This window comes from Falco rusticolus, chromosome W, assembly GCF_015220075.1.
Source record: "Falco rusticolus isolate bFalRus1 chromosome W, bFalRus1.pri, whole genome shotgun sequence".
Lineage (NCBI taxonomy): Eukaryota > Metazoa > Chordata > Aves > Falconiformes > Falconidae > Falco > Falco rusticolus.
Window position 1 is genome coordinate 12279831 of NC_051209.1, and position 14356 is coordinate 12294186.

At 37.7% G+C, this 14356-nt stretch overlaps 1 pseudogene; it reads left to right on the plus strand.

The window, feature by feature from the left end:
- LOC119140704 overlaps positions 1-14356 on the plus strand; it is an 84743-nt pseudogene that overhangs the window by 13741 nt on the left and 56646 nt on the right.

Consider the following 14356-nt stretch of genomic DNA (forward strand, 5'->3'; position numbering starts at 1 on the left):
TGGGTCACCTGTCCTGGCTGTGTCCCCTCCCAATTTCCTGTGCTGCTCCAGCCCTCTCACTGGCAGGGCCCAAGGAACTGAAAAGTCCTTGACTTAGTATAAACATTACCCAGCAACAACTAAAACCATCAGTGCCTTATCAACATTGTTTTTACACCAAATCCAAAACACAGCAACTGCACCAGCTACTAATAAGAAAATTAACTCTATCTCAGCCGAAACCAGGACAATAGTACAGTTCTTTATTCACAGTTTTAAGAAAACACACCAACAAAGCATCCAACCCCCCCAAACCAACAGCAAAACCTCTGTGTTTAAGGTTGAGTTCTTTTCAGACACAATAAAGAATGTGACTTTATATTTTGTGCTCCCAAGCCTATGATAATTATTTTGAAGAGAGAGCATATGGCCTGCAAATGTGGCAGTGAATTTTTTATTTTTACTTTCTCAAGTGTTATCTCTGTCTTCTGACATGTTAAGAATGAGACTTCAATAGATTTATTCCATAGTTTATTTAAAACTTTATACATGGGATATATTTTAAAAAATTGAATTAGTAATGGATGGTGTTTTCATTAGAAACATTATGCCAACAACTCAGATTTCTTAGATGGGCTAAAGGTTATTTTTATTTGTAGTAATTACAGCTGGTAATATGGAGAGCTTTCATCAGCGGATAATTTGTTACCAGTTGCTGCTCTTCAAAGGTTATGTATCTGCATGTTAGTTTGAACATCAGTGTTCAAGGGGTATGCATGGTATTGATTTTTCAGCAGCATTGACCTGGAAACTGAGGTGGGAGTGTATTTTTAATATAGCTGGAGAAATCCTTTCAGTATAGAAATCTGAATCTGAGGAATGACTTGTCTCCCACTTTACCATATGGTTAATCTTGTGACTGTAATGATGTAAGACAACTGAAAACTTAACTAGCCAGGTAATTTATGGTTTCTTTTCACTATTCAAGTATGCACATAAAAATACTTGTACACATTAATTTTTTTTAACTGCTCTTGCATCATCTTTAGGAATATCTTTTGTCATTATTATGTGTTGATGATGGAGAAGAATAATTTTGCTGCATTTTACTCATTAGAGTCAATACAAGTAAAACATAAACCACAGAAAAGTTAGGTAGGATTCCAAGTATACTTGAAATGTTTAATAAGAACATAATTTATAGCAGTTGTTGAGGTTTTTGTTTGCTTCAGTTTTAGGAATGGAGCTGAAATTCTGTAAGCATGTCAGTTATACTTCAGCACTATTTAAAAAAAAATGTAGTCAACTGAAAGGAAAAACTACAGGTGAGCATTATTTTTTATTTTTATTTTCCCCTCAATCTAGGACATTTGCACCAGTTTGGGATGTTTTCAAAACCTTGACAGAAAAACTAGCAAACTGTCACTTGGATCTTGTGCAGAGATTACAAGAGCTAATAAAAGAAGTTCACAAGTATGGAGATGAACAAATCAAAACTTATAAAAAGGTTATTAACTTTTTTCTTATGTGAGACCAATGATTTGTTAATGTTAAAAGTAAAATGGTTTCGTTTTGACAACTATGTGATATTTGGCAGACTAAAGAAGATGTTTCAGGAACATTGGAAGCAGTGCAAAATATTCAAAGTATCACTCAGGCCTTACAGAAATCAAAGGAAAACTATAATGCAAAGTGTGCCGAACAAGAACGTCTGAAAAAGGAAGGAGCAAAACACAGAGAAGTTGATAAGGTAGTTCTATGACATCTTACAGATCAACAGCACAGTGCATTTAACACATTCGCCTTGCATTAGTAAGTGAAATGCTCAAAAAGGGCTGAAAGTATTGTGGCTATTTGATAACGTGCATGATACTTTGTCTAGTTATGTTTTGTTTATACCTCTTTATCTGGTCTAACTGCACAGCACTTCTAATTCTTTATTATGTAATTACCTGCATCATGATAATTTTGTTCAGTGGCTTTTACAGAAGTTGCATATAATCATTTCAGCTTCTATTATGGTTTTGGATGAATTTTCTTAAGTAAATATGCAAACACTCAAAGCCTTTGTAATTGAATTGAGGAGTAGGAAGTTTTGTATTGTCCCCTCAAGTGAGACAAAGTAGCTAATTATAGGAGTATTTGCAGTCTATTCCATTGAGATAAAAAGCAATTAACATTACTTTCAATGCTAATTCCAATAACATGGACCAAAATCCCAAGGAATGAGTAATTTGATGTTGCATTTAGTACTGTCCTTGGGTCATGGGGGAGTTTGATCCATTCACAGACTCTACAGATGGCACATTGGCAGGGACCTCTGGTCCTTGCTCAGGAAGGATCACCTAGAGCCAGTTGCCCTGGACTGTGACCAGATGGCTTTTGAAGATCTTCAGGGGTAGAGATTCCACAATCTCTCTGGACAGCCTGTTCTAGTGCTTGGTCACCCTCACAGTAAAAATGTTTCCTGATGTTCAGAGGGAACCTCCTGCGTCTGAGTCTGTTGCTTCTGGTTGTGTCACCAGGCACAACTGGAAAGAGCCTGGCTCAGTCTTCTTTGCAACATCCCTTCAGGTATTTACATGCATTGACAAGTGTTGCAGAATGGCTGTGTGATCATGGCCATGACTCCCTTAAAGATCTTTGTGAAACAAAGTTAGCGTAAGTTAGCTGAAGCAGGCCTTGCAGCTATGCTGAGGCATGCTGATAAGGAAGCTGAGAAAAACACTGACCTTGTGCCTAATGTTGTAAATAACTTAGAGGAATTCGCGTAGACAAGAGAGGAAAAAAAATATGTAGCTAGCTATCCGCAGAAACCGCAAGTAGGAGGACGTATGAAAATGTAACCCTTTAGAGCTTAGCCAATCAGCAGATGACTAGTAGGCATAATTAACTGGAACTGTATATAAGACATAATCGCGCCGTAATAAATCGAAGCTTGCTTTATCACTCACATTGAGTTGGCTGCTTGCTTTCCCTCGCTCGTCAAAGTGGCGCCCGAACAAGGGACCCCTAACCTTGTTCTTCACCGGACAGCGAGGACGGAGAAGCACTGGTAGCAGCGACCAGAGAGCAGAAGATCGGCTGATGCTGGCATCGTACCCGATCCGTGCTTGAGCCCAGGATAATTCAAGAAGGGGTTCGCCGTCCGTGAGCTGCTACCCAAGGGAAAAGGCTGCAACAAAGAGGACTTTAACGAGTGCACAATGGAAAAAGAGGTAGCGCTAGCACTTTTACAATGCTTTTTAGAAAAGCGGGGAGTAGGCCCTTTAAAAGATCTGTCCGGATTAATTACTATGGGTAAAGCAAAAGGATATTTTGCAGATCCTGAGCATATGTTTGAAGTAGAAGAATGGCGTAATTATGGGGATTGTTTATGGGATTTAGTAATAGATGATGATAAGGCAGCAAAAAAATTGATGAAATCATGGCATGAAGTAACTAATTGTATAAAAAGATATCAAGCAGAAAAGCGCCTTGCTGCAGCAGTAACAAGCCGACTTGCAAGCGCAGATCCTAATGCAGGAAAAATTATGCCATGTGAAAATTACATTCCAATACCCCCTTTATCACAAACAGTGCCCTCTGTACCACCTATAGAGCCCACTGCACCACCTCCAGACCCTTCGTGTCCTCTGCCACCCCCTCCGGCAAAGTAGCCTCGGGGGGGCCAGAGGGTGGGGACACATCTGATGAAAGTGCTGCTGAGGAAGAAAATAGCAGTGGGCAGTCAATACAAAATTCAAAAAAAAAAAAAAAAAAAAAAAGAACAAAAAATACAGTAAACAAACTGGTGTGTTCTACGTGCATTAATTGGCAAAAAATAGCACAAGAAGCAGCTGCTCAGGGAATATTTGATATTGCTGAGCAAGTCAACCCCCCACAAGCTTTCCCTGTAACGTATCAGATAAATGCCGCTAACCAAAGACAGGGAACCTGGGAGGCTTTGATTGGAAAATATTGTCAGTTACATAGTACAGTGAATGAGTCAGGCCTCCACAGTGAGCCCATCAGATATACCTAACTTTATGAAAGGGCCGTTATTGTGCCAGTGTATTCTGGAGAATAGTAACAGTTACACCAAAGGCATTTTAGTAACCCTGCCCTTAGATTCTTCTGTAGAAACAATGCTAGAGCGAATGAGTTGGGTGCCAGTAGGTCAGCAAGCCTTGCTAGTGGAAGCAATCCAAGCAGTAGGGAGAGATTTAGTGCAAGCCCAAAGTCAGGCTTTTGCAGCGCTTGCGCCTCTGCGCCCCCCTGGGGCTACCGCGCCCCCAAAGCCAGCGACCACCACACACCGAGACTTCCCCTGCTATCGATGCGGGAAGCCAGGACATACCCATGACCGATGTCGACAACGTCAAGTGTGGTGCCAAAATTGTCAGCGAGGGACCCACAGCACCAACGTCTGTCGGCAGACGGGAAACGAGAAACCGAGCGCGAGGAGCCGCAGTGCGTCGACCCCAATCGCGACTCCTGTCACCTTCACGACACCCCCTCCAGGAGACATGACCAACTCTTATCGGCAGACACCGTGTTACAACCCGCCACCCGAAGGAGCCTCGGCCTGGACCTGGCAACAGCAGTAGATACAACATTAATTGACAACCGACCACAAAAAATCGCAACTCGTGTCCGAGGACCTCTGATAATTAATGGACAAAGTTATGGTGCTCTATTATTAGGGCGGTCTTCTGGTAGTTTGAAAGGGCTGTTGTAAAGTGTGTTGCTTATAGTAATAATTGTTATCATTGCACTCGTATGTTTAAGCTGTGCTCTCTCTTGTATTCAAAAATTACTCGAGCATGTAACTGCACAAGTTTTGCTTGCGCAAAGAGAAAAAGGGGGAAATGTTGCAGAATGGCTGTGTGATCATGGCCATGACTCCCTTAAAGATCTTTGTGAAACAAAGTTAGCGTAAGTTAGCTGAAGCAGGCCTTGCAGCTATGCTGAGGCATGCTGATAAGGAAGCTGAGAAAAACACTGACCTTGTGCCTAATGTTGTAAATAACTTAGAGGAATTCGCGTAGACAAGAGAGGAAAAAAAATATGTAGCTAGCTATCCGCAGAAACCGCAAGTAGGAGGACGTATGAAAATGTAACCCTTTAGAGCTTAGCCAATCAGCAGATGACTAGTAGGCATAATTAACTGGAACTGTATATAAGACATAATCGCGCCGTAATAAATCGAAGCTTGCTTTATCACTCACATTGAGTTGGCTGCTTGCTTTCCCTCGCTCGTCGCAGACAAGATCTCCCCTAAGCCTTTAATTCAGGCTGAACAGTCCCAGCATTCTCAGCCTTTCCTCCTAGGATAGATGCTCCAGTCCCTTCGTCTTTGTGGCCTGTTGCTGGACACTCTCTAGTATGTTCGTACATTAATAGCAAGAGGAGGTCCAAGGAAAACATTGGACCAATACTTGTTGAAGATGGTCATCTGACTAATAGGGATGAAGAAAGAGCAGAGGCATTCAGTGGTTTTTTTGACTCTGTCTTTAATATTGATAGGGAGATAGGCAGCCCAAGGTACGAGTTGGAGGACCATGAGTGTGGGAACAGTGACTTTCCATTTGTGGACACTGAAATTGTAAAGGATTGGCTGTATCAGCTGAACGTTCACAAGTCCATGGGGCCTGATGGGAGTCAGGAGCTGAAGGATACTGAGGGAGCTAGCAGATGTTATAGTAAGACCCCTCTTGATCATCTACCAAAGGTCTTGGGAGTCTGAGGAGGTCCCCACTGACTGGAAGCCAGCCAACGTTATTCCAATCTACAAGAAGGGCGTGCAGGAAGACCCAGGAAACTACAGACCTGTTAGTCTAACCTCTGTACCTGGAGAAATTATGGAAAATGTTATAATGGGTGCTATTGAAAAGCATTTAAAGAACAATGCAATCATCAGGCACAGTCAACATGGGTTCACAAAGGGAAAGTCCTGTTTAGCTAATTTGATATCCTTCTACAATCAGGTCACCTGCCTGGTGGATGAGGTTTTGCTGGATTTAGTAAGGCTTTTGATACTGTCCCTCACAGCATCCTTCTGGACAAGTTGTCCAACTGTGGGATGAGCAGGTACATGCTGTGCTGGGTGGAAAACTGGCCAAACAGCAGGGCTCAAAGGGTTGTAGTGAATGGGGCTACACCTGGCTGGTGACAGGTTACCAGCAGAGTTCCTCAGGGCTCAATTCTAGGGCCAGTCCTGTTCAATATACTTCTCAATGATTTGGATGCAGGAGTTGAATGCACCTTTAGTAAATTTGCTGATGATACCAAACTGGGAGGTGCTATTGACTCATGGGATGAGAGGCCTTGCAGAGAGATCTAGATAGATTTGAGCATTGGGCAATCAATAATGGCATGAAATGTAACAAGAACAAATGCTGGATTCTGCACCTGTGACAGAGTAATGCTGGGCACAAGTCTAAATTGGGAGAGGAGTGGCTGGAGAGCAGCCCTGCACAAAGGGATCTGGGGTGCTGGTTGGCAGCAGGCTCAAAGTAGTAGAGAAAAGAGGTTATGTTTCCTTGTCTCTACTGATGTTGTCTCTTTTTAGATCTTGATAACTGAAATGGAAATAGGCAGAGATATCTGTGTAGGGTTCTTGTTAGAATGGCCTTAGTGCCTGTTGTACTGCTGGCTTGGTGGAGCAGATAAAAGTTGGTTATTATCTTGTCACTGATGACAAAAGTGATCCTGTTGACTGTGTTCTGATTGTTTTATCATTAATATAAATTTAGCTTTTTTCCTAGCTTCTGCCTGGACAGTCAGTGTTGGGTTCTAGACACAAATTGGAAATGTGTGGGATGGCAGATGTTTTCCTGCAAGTTTATTAAAAATACAGTTTTTCTGAATTCTTGTAAATAGATTGAAATTTTTCAGTACGAAAAGTTGACTTGATGGAAGGCTTGCTTTTAAGATGTAACTTTGCAGTCCCTTGTCTAGTTGGAAAGAAAAAAATGTTCAGTTTGACTAATGTTTAGATGGAGAAGGGAGAAAGAAAAATGGCCTTTAGCCTGTACTGCTTTACTGTTTTATGCATCTTTCCTAGGTAATTTTTGTTTGAACAATTAGGACATAGTTTAATGCTTAGCTAATGCTTCAAAAATGTTTCCAGTAGGAGCCGGCAACTGTGACTTGTCACATCTCTTCAGTCATGTTTTTATTCAAATTTACATTTGTAATTTCAGAAACATAGTGACAAATATTATGTTAATTTAATTTTCCTTTGGCAGAGAATAGGTTTATTACTTCTAGCATAACATGAAAAAGGTTTTTTTTATCAAAATCTGAATAGTTGCTTTATCAGAAAGCAGGGGATTTGCATCAATATGTTAAGAACCAAATATTTGGCGAAATACTTTATTGAAAAATTTGAGGAGGTATCTGAGAGCTTACAGCTTTCATTGCAGCTGAAAGTTAGTGTAATTTCCTGTGTTTCTCTGATATGTTAACTTCTCTATAATGACTTCACAAAAAACCCCTGTTGATTGATATTTATTCTTTCAGTTACTGTAAAACTTGCTAAATAGAGTTCTAACAATTACTGCACCTGAGAATAGACATATAGTGTTTTCAGAAGAGATTACTAGTTAATCATACAGTGTTAGTGTGCTTTATCATTTTGTCTTGCTCAGGAGTTTTTTGTAGATGTTTCAGCATGTAACAGTTCTGCTCATGGTTAAACATGATTACAAGAGACAACGTTTTGTTTGTGTCAAAATCCCATGTGTATGGGGTTTAATTACATAATGCTTTACAAAAAGACTCATTTTTTATGTCTTTTAACTTGGTGTTTCCTTCCTTTTCAATAATTGTTTGCTTTGCAATAAGATGATTCCAAACTTAATTCTTTTTAAACAATTCTTTTTAAAACCAGGTGTTAGTCGAGTACCTTTTACTTTTGGTAAATGGTGTTTGGGAATCAAGATAGGACTGTGTTTTTCTTGGGAACTCCCCTATGTGAATGTGCAAGAGTGAGAATAGTGAAGTGAAATTCAGAGCAAGTAGCTGATGGGTTTGATACATCCTGTCATGCCATCCTTAATGCCTGAAGGATCCATATTCTTAATACAGTGAAGTATTTTTCAGGCTCTGTTATGCTGGGTTTAGAGGACTACATGAGCAAGATCTGCTTAAGCTTTTTCTGTAACTGGAAAAATGGAACTATAGCTTTGGTTCTTCTTCCTTTGAAGTCCTGGTTGATGTTTCCCCCAGGTGGACAAGTGCTAACACTATACTGTTACTCATGATTTTCAGTTATTTTTCTCTTGGAAATCATAGAATATAACTATTTTTCCAGAGGGCATCTTTATATTAATTCATCTGAAAGTTGTAAAGCTGACCACTATCTATTAGTTGCTGCAAGTGAGAAATAGTTGCTGTTTTTACTGTGGGACAGATGACATTCTTTTGAAAGAGGGGAGGAAAGCTATTTGGAACTAGAAAAAATAGTAAATATACAACTGTCTTTACTGATGTCATTAATTCAGAAATCTCAATGGGATAAAGTAGGCAGGTTGAACACAAGCTAGAAAAAAGCTGAATTTCAAGGCAGGTCACTTATTTTAATTGTCTTTTAACTTGGAAATAGAATCAGTTTTGAAAAACTTAATCTCATGTTTGTCATGCTGTAAACTTTGAAAATAATTTTTTCATTACCAAAACAAATCGCCTAATTCAGTTTTTTTTTTGTCCATGTAATATTAGGATTATCCTTTATTTCTTTTTGTCTTTTAAGAATATTAAGCTCGCAAAGAATGTTTTGGTTTATTAGCAACAATTAATGAAACAAATCAATAAATTATAAAGCCAAAAAGGACTATTATAAACAACTGAGCTGCATTAATCTTGCCATCAGTATGTTCTGCATTAACTTCACTTTTAGATATCTCTTAATCTTAATTTCCATTGATGTGCCACCTCTAATTTTGAATGTCTTTTCCTTTATATTTCTTCCTTCACTTCTAACAGAACTGTGCCACCTTGTGGTTTTTACCATTAACTCTTTCAGAATTTCACTAACTCATCTTTGCTCTGTATTCTAACTCTGCTTTCTTCCTGCTTTCTCTTGCAGGTCTAAATATTTGACGTGAGCTAATTAGTAAACTTCAGCAATACAATTTTTGAAATATTTATTTCAAAACAAGTATAATTTAGTCATTGCTGATAAGGGGAAGGGATTTAAATGAGGTAATTGCTTTCTTACCTTTTTCTGTGGTCTATGTATAGCTTTAAATAGAAATATTTAATGGCTTGAATCAGAGTTGTTTGGTGGTGAAATTTTGTTATGACAATTCACTGTTTTGATAGGCCGCTGAATATTTTTATAGGTCATCCTAGGGTTTCTTTTATTAGTGACTTTAAAAGCCTTGGATCAGATTGGATGTGTGACATTTAACACTTTTTTTGTATTAATTATAGGCAGCAGTGAAATTGAAAAAAGCTACAGATACCTATAAACTATATGTGGAGAAATATGCTGTGGTTAAATCTGTTTTTGAACAGAAAATGACAGAAACTGCACAGGTAAGTGTTATATTAACAGTTAACTTTAAAATAAGTGAATATGTTCTATTTTACCTCTGTGAAGATATCTGAAATCAAAGCTTTTGAAAAATTGGTTCAAGATAGAATGATCTCCATTGAAAATTGATATGAATGGTAATGTCAGATGTAGTATGTTTGAAGGGCAAACGTTGGCTATGTATGTTGTGATGTCAGTGTCCTTGAATGACACAGTTGAACACTAGTACTCTAGAAAGACTTTTAGAAGAAATTTTTAGGAAGAAAACAAGACGAACTTTTGGAAGTATTGTAGATGCATTGTGATCATGTGGGAAATACTATGAATTGCTGGTGAGCCAGAATTCATTCATAGGAGGTTTAAAACTGGGATCCATCTTCTTTTATTATCATTTTGGCAAAACACTTCAGTAATAGCTTGTTAAATTCTTTACAGGGTTTATTTTAGGTTGTCAAAAGCCCCTACATATATTAAAATTTTTGGGTTTTTTTAAGCTGTTTTAATCTGTATTTCAGAGGATATCAAGTTATCTGTATGATTTCATATTCTGCTGCTTGTTATGTTTTAAAGTTTCTTTTTCAAATTTGTTGACAGCAGACTTCTTTCTGCTCTCAGTTCTCAAAAAGCAAACCTTACTGTTTCTGCTTTTAGTAGTAATATTTAGTTGAGGACTAGTTGCCATATGTATTTGTATATGTTTCTTGGTTTAATAAAGCTTTTACAAGATAAAAATATTTTTTTTAGTTGAAGATTCTTTGTTCTCTTTGTTAGTTTCAAAGATTAGTTTTTAGGCATAGATGGAATTATTAGAGAGATTCAGTCATACATTCCACATAGAAGTGGAAAAGTGTTAGGGTTTTCCTTAACTCCTTGGAAATTACGATTTTGCTGTATGGGGATTATGTAGGCTGACATGTAAAAAGCTGCCCTGTCCTAAACTATAAACTGCTTTCCTACTTTAAAAACTTCATTAGAACTTTATCTACTTCATCTCTGGATAGATACTCAACACAGCTGTTACAGAAAGGGTATCAAATACATCATGTACCAGAAGTCTTCCCTCCCACCAACACCTCCAGTTCAGGCACTTGTGACAAAGTGCTCAAGCATGTTACTGCAAAATTCTGCCTTTGTGACTGTTACATTAAGAGTCTTAACATCCTTTCATTGAAGAATGTGCGGTAAGCATCTTTTTGTGCAGTATCCTAACTAGGTTCTGGTTGGAAGAGTTGTACTCCCTATGCTTTTCTTTTCAGTTTGGGTTAAATTTGGTTAAGTACATTATTTTTTTCTAATTTTAAAAATATATGTGACTCAAACTTTTTTATTGTGTAGTGTAAGACAGTGATGATTGCTGTTATTCAGTGGTATAAAAAAAGCTTTATTTAAAAAAAAATCGCCAAGAAAATTAATGGGTACCATGGTCTGGGTTATAAGGGCTGCTGTACTTCTCTGCTATGTGAAGCTGTGTTTTAAATTGGTATTGTCAAAACTAGAAGTTGTCCTCTTTCCATGCGTCTTCCTTTGTCAAGTGTTTGTGCAAGGTATTACCTTGTAGAATTAATTCAACTAAAACTAATGTATTAAGTCTGGCTTTAACCCAGAAGAGACATGAGGTATGGTTTGTTGAGAGATCACACAAGCATTTGTGTTGGCGCAAAGGAAGATGTAATGTGGTACTAAGGGTAGAGACTTGAATCTTTAAGATGGCTTAATCCAGGCCATGTGGCACACTTACTTGAATGTATGTCCACCTTAACATTTATGTCTGTTGCCTTAGCGTTTTGTCTAACTTAAAATATTTATGTATCAGTTACCTCTAGGCAGTTTGATTGGGATTAGCATTGGCATGTGTGATTCCAATCACTTGAGAATTTTGGGACTAGGCAACATTTTTAAATTTAAATGTATCTGTCCTGTTTCTGGCTTGGATAGAGTTAATTTTCTTCCTAGTAGCTGGTGCAGTGCTGTGTTTTGGATTTGGTGTGAGAACAATGTTGATAGCACACTGATGTTTTTAGTTGTTGCTGGGTGATGTTTATACTAAATCAAGGACTTTCCAGTTTCTTGGGCCCTGCCAGTGAGAGGGCTGGAGGGGCATGGGAAATTGGGAGGGGGCACAGCCAGGACAGGTGACCCAAACTGGCCAAAGGGATAATCCAGACCGTAGAATGTCATGCTCCGTATATAAATGGGGGGCAGGGCAGGGCAATTGCTGCTCAGGGACTGGCTGGGCATCAGTCAGTGGGTGGTGAGCAATTGTATTGTACATCACTTGGTTTTTTGAGGTTGGGGTTTTTTTCCCCTTGAGTTTTAATTCCCTCTTTGTTATCTCCCTTTAATTACTATTATTATTATGTTTTACTTCAATTATTAAACTGTTCTTATATCAATCTGCTTGTTTTACCTTTTTTTTGGTTCTCCTTCCCATCCCTCGTGGGGGTGGGGGGTGATGAGCAAGCAGCTGCATGGTACTTGGTTTAACCCCAGTCAGCAACTATGACAGTATCTTAAAACAATTCCTAGAAATGAGCATAATATAATATTAACAAAAGAATCTTTACCATTGAAGTGTAACATTGCTCCTGGAGAGCTTCCACAAATAAGGTGGAAGCAAATTGACATGTGAACACATACTCCTGTTACTCAATATAGTAACTTTTTGCAGTGTTCCTGTTAATGTCACTATTGTAGTTGTTCAGTAAGTGTTCCAGTAATTCCATTATTATGTGGTATGGATAAATTGTAGTGCAGCCTGACTCTTGCCGCAGACCCTGCCTTTGATACAAAGAAATCAAGTAATACCAGAAAAACACTGAACTCTTCCACATATTTGTTTCAACCTGTATACAAGCGTGGCTCTTCTGGATCTATCTAGAATAACTGAAGAAGTTCCTGCCCTGTTTGTTATTTACTTTGCTCTGGAAGTTACTGAACCCCTACTGAAATAGATCCTGTGAATGCTTCTGATCCACTTAAGAGCAAGTTGTCAGGTTGCTTTAAATCTTTAGTTTTACAAAAGCTGTCTGCTGTTTATTCCTTACCTTACAAGAGACTGTGTTTATAGCAGTTGACTTAATGCTCTCTGAAACAACATTACGAAAAAAAAATAACAAATATTAGTTTAATAAACTGACCTTGCTAAAACTATACTGCAAACTTTTCTCCAACAAGCAAGAAAGCTGTGAGTAATGAAAAGGAGTTCTTGTTTAGAACTCACAGAAGATAAACATGAAGAGTAATTGAAATGGACTTTATTGTCAGTGAATTAGTGAAGGAAAACATAGGGGCTTTCAGCAAGCAAATTAGCTGGGCTTTTCATAATGTCTTAAAAATTCATTTGAACAATTCACTACCACAAAAGAATGAAAAAAGGTAACAGCTTATTTTGTATCTAGAGACAGAATATGAAGATGCTTTTTGTTCAACTTTGTGTTATTAGGTAGGCATTAGGTATTTAAGCTGAGATGTAGAGAGAGGAAAAAAAAATCATCTTTTTACTATACCAGGTGTTATGACTGGGAAAATGTGACCATACTTTTTGGGCTATTTTTGTTTTGCAATACAAAACTGATACAAAGTTATCTCTCTCTACAAACCACACTTGTGTAAATAACCTTGGTTCCTTAACTGCAACAACTCTTTTACTCAAAATTTAAATTTTCACTTAATGGACACCCTGAAACTCTTAATATCTTCCATAGCTATCCATATTGGAAATGAAAATTGTAATTCTGCCAGTATAAGTCCTATCAGTGTAATTTGTTTGACATATAATGGTGTAGCTGCATCTACAGTTTGATTGGGGGGGGCTACTTTAGAGATGATGCAGTAGGAAAAATAACACTTGTGAATATGTGGAAGTCCACTTCTGATTCAGTCACACCTTATATTATCATCATTTGGAGTACATTTCACTTGAAATATACTAATTCTGGGAAAAAATAAACGAACAGCCTTAATATTCTCAGCTGTTTCAGTGCAAAAACAGTTGGCTTGGCTTAAATCTGTCTTAGGCTGTTCAGATAAAATTTTTCTCAGGATGTGAACACCTTGAATTGCTGTGACTTTATTCTAGGTAATCATGTAATAATGCCCTCACTTAACTGTCCTCTTAGTTAAACTCCACCAGTCCTGTTGCATAAATTTTACATATTTTTCCATTTTTGTCATTTATTGTCTTACCTGCAATTATCAAGTGATGTGGCTTGTGATATGTGATTTTGAGAGGTTGGATTTAAAAACATTATCTTCCAAATCTTCAATTGCAAATCGTGTTTTGGGTGGTTTTTTTCTGCAATAAACATGGAAGGGTTTTTTGTGATTAAAGATGTAGGAAAATATAATTCACTTTGTTGTGTAGATATTGGATTTGGCGGAAATTCTTCATGTTGAAAGATTTTTGAGTGAGACTATAGTTGTATTATACAATTGCTATGCACTTGTTAAGAAAAGACATCTCATTTACCAGTTATTCCACCTTCTTGGAAGCTTTTTTTATAATCACATAGCACTGTTATTGGAACGGATTAAATAGCTGAAAGTGCCAAGTTATTTGAAAGTCAGTCCTGTCTTAACGAGAAGTGCAGTTGACTGGATAACTTTGCTGTTGAGCAGTCTGCATATAAGTAAAGTTCAAGAATGAGTAATAATTCTTCACATTTTAAAACTTACAGGAAAATGTACATATCTATAGAAAGGAATAATACTTATTTAAACTGTGTATACAGAGTTAGATAGATAAAGATTCTGTTGATGATTTTCCGTTTTTATTGTAGCTTAAAATGCTAAGAATTGACTTGCATTTATTGGGTCATTAATATTACAGATTCATTTCAGTATGTATTTTCAAAA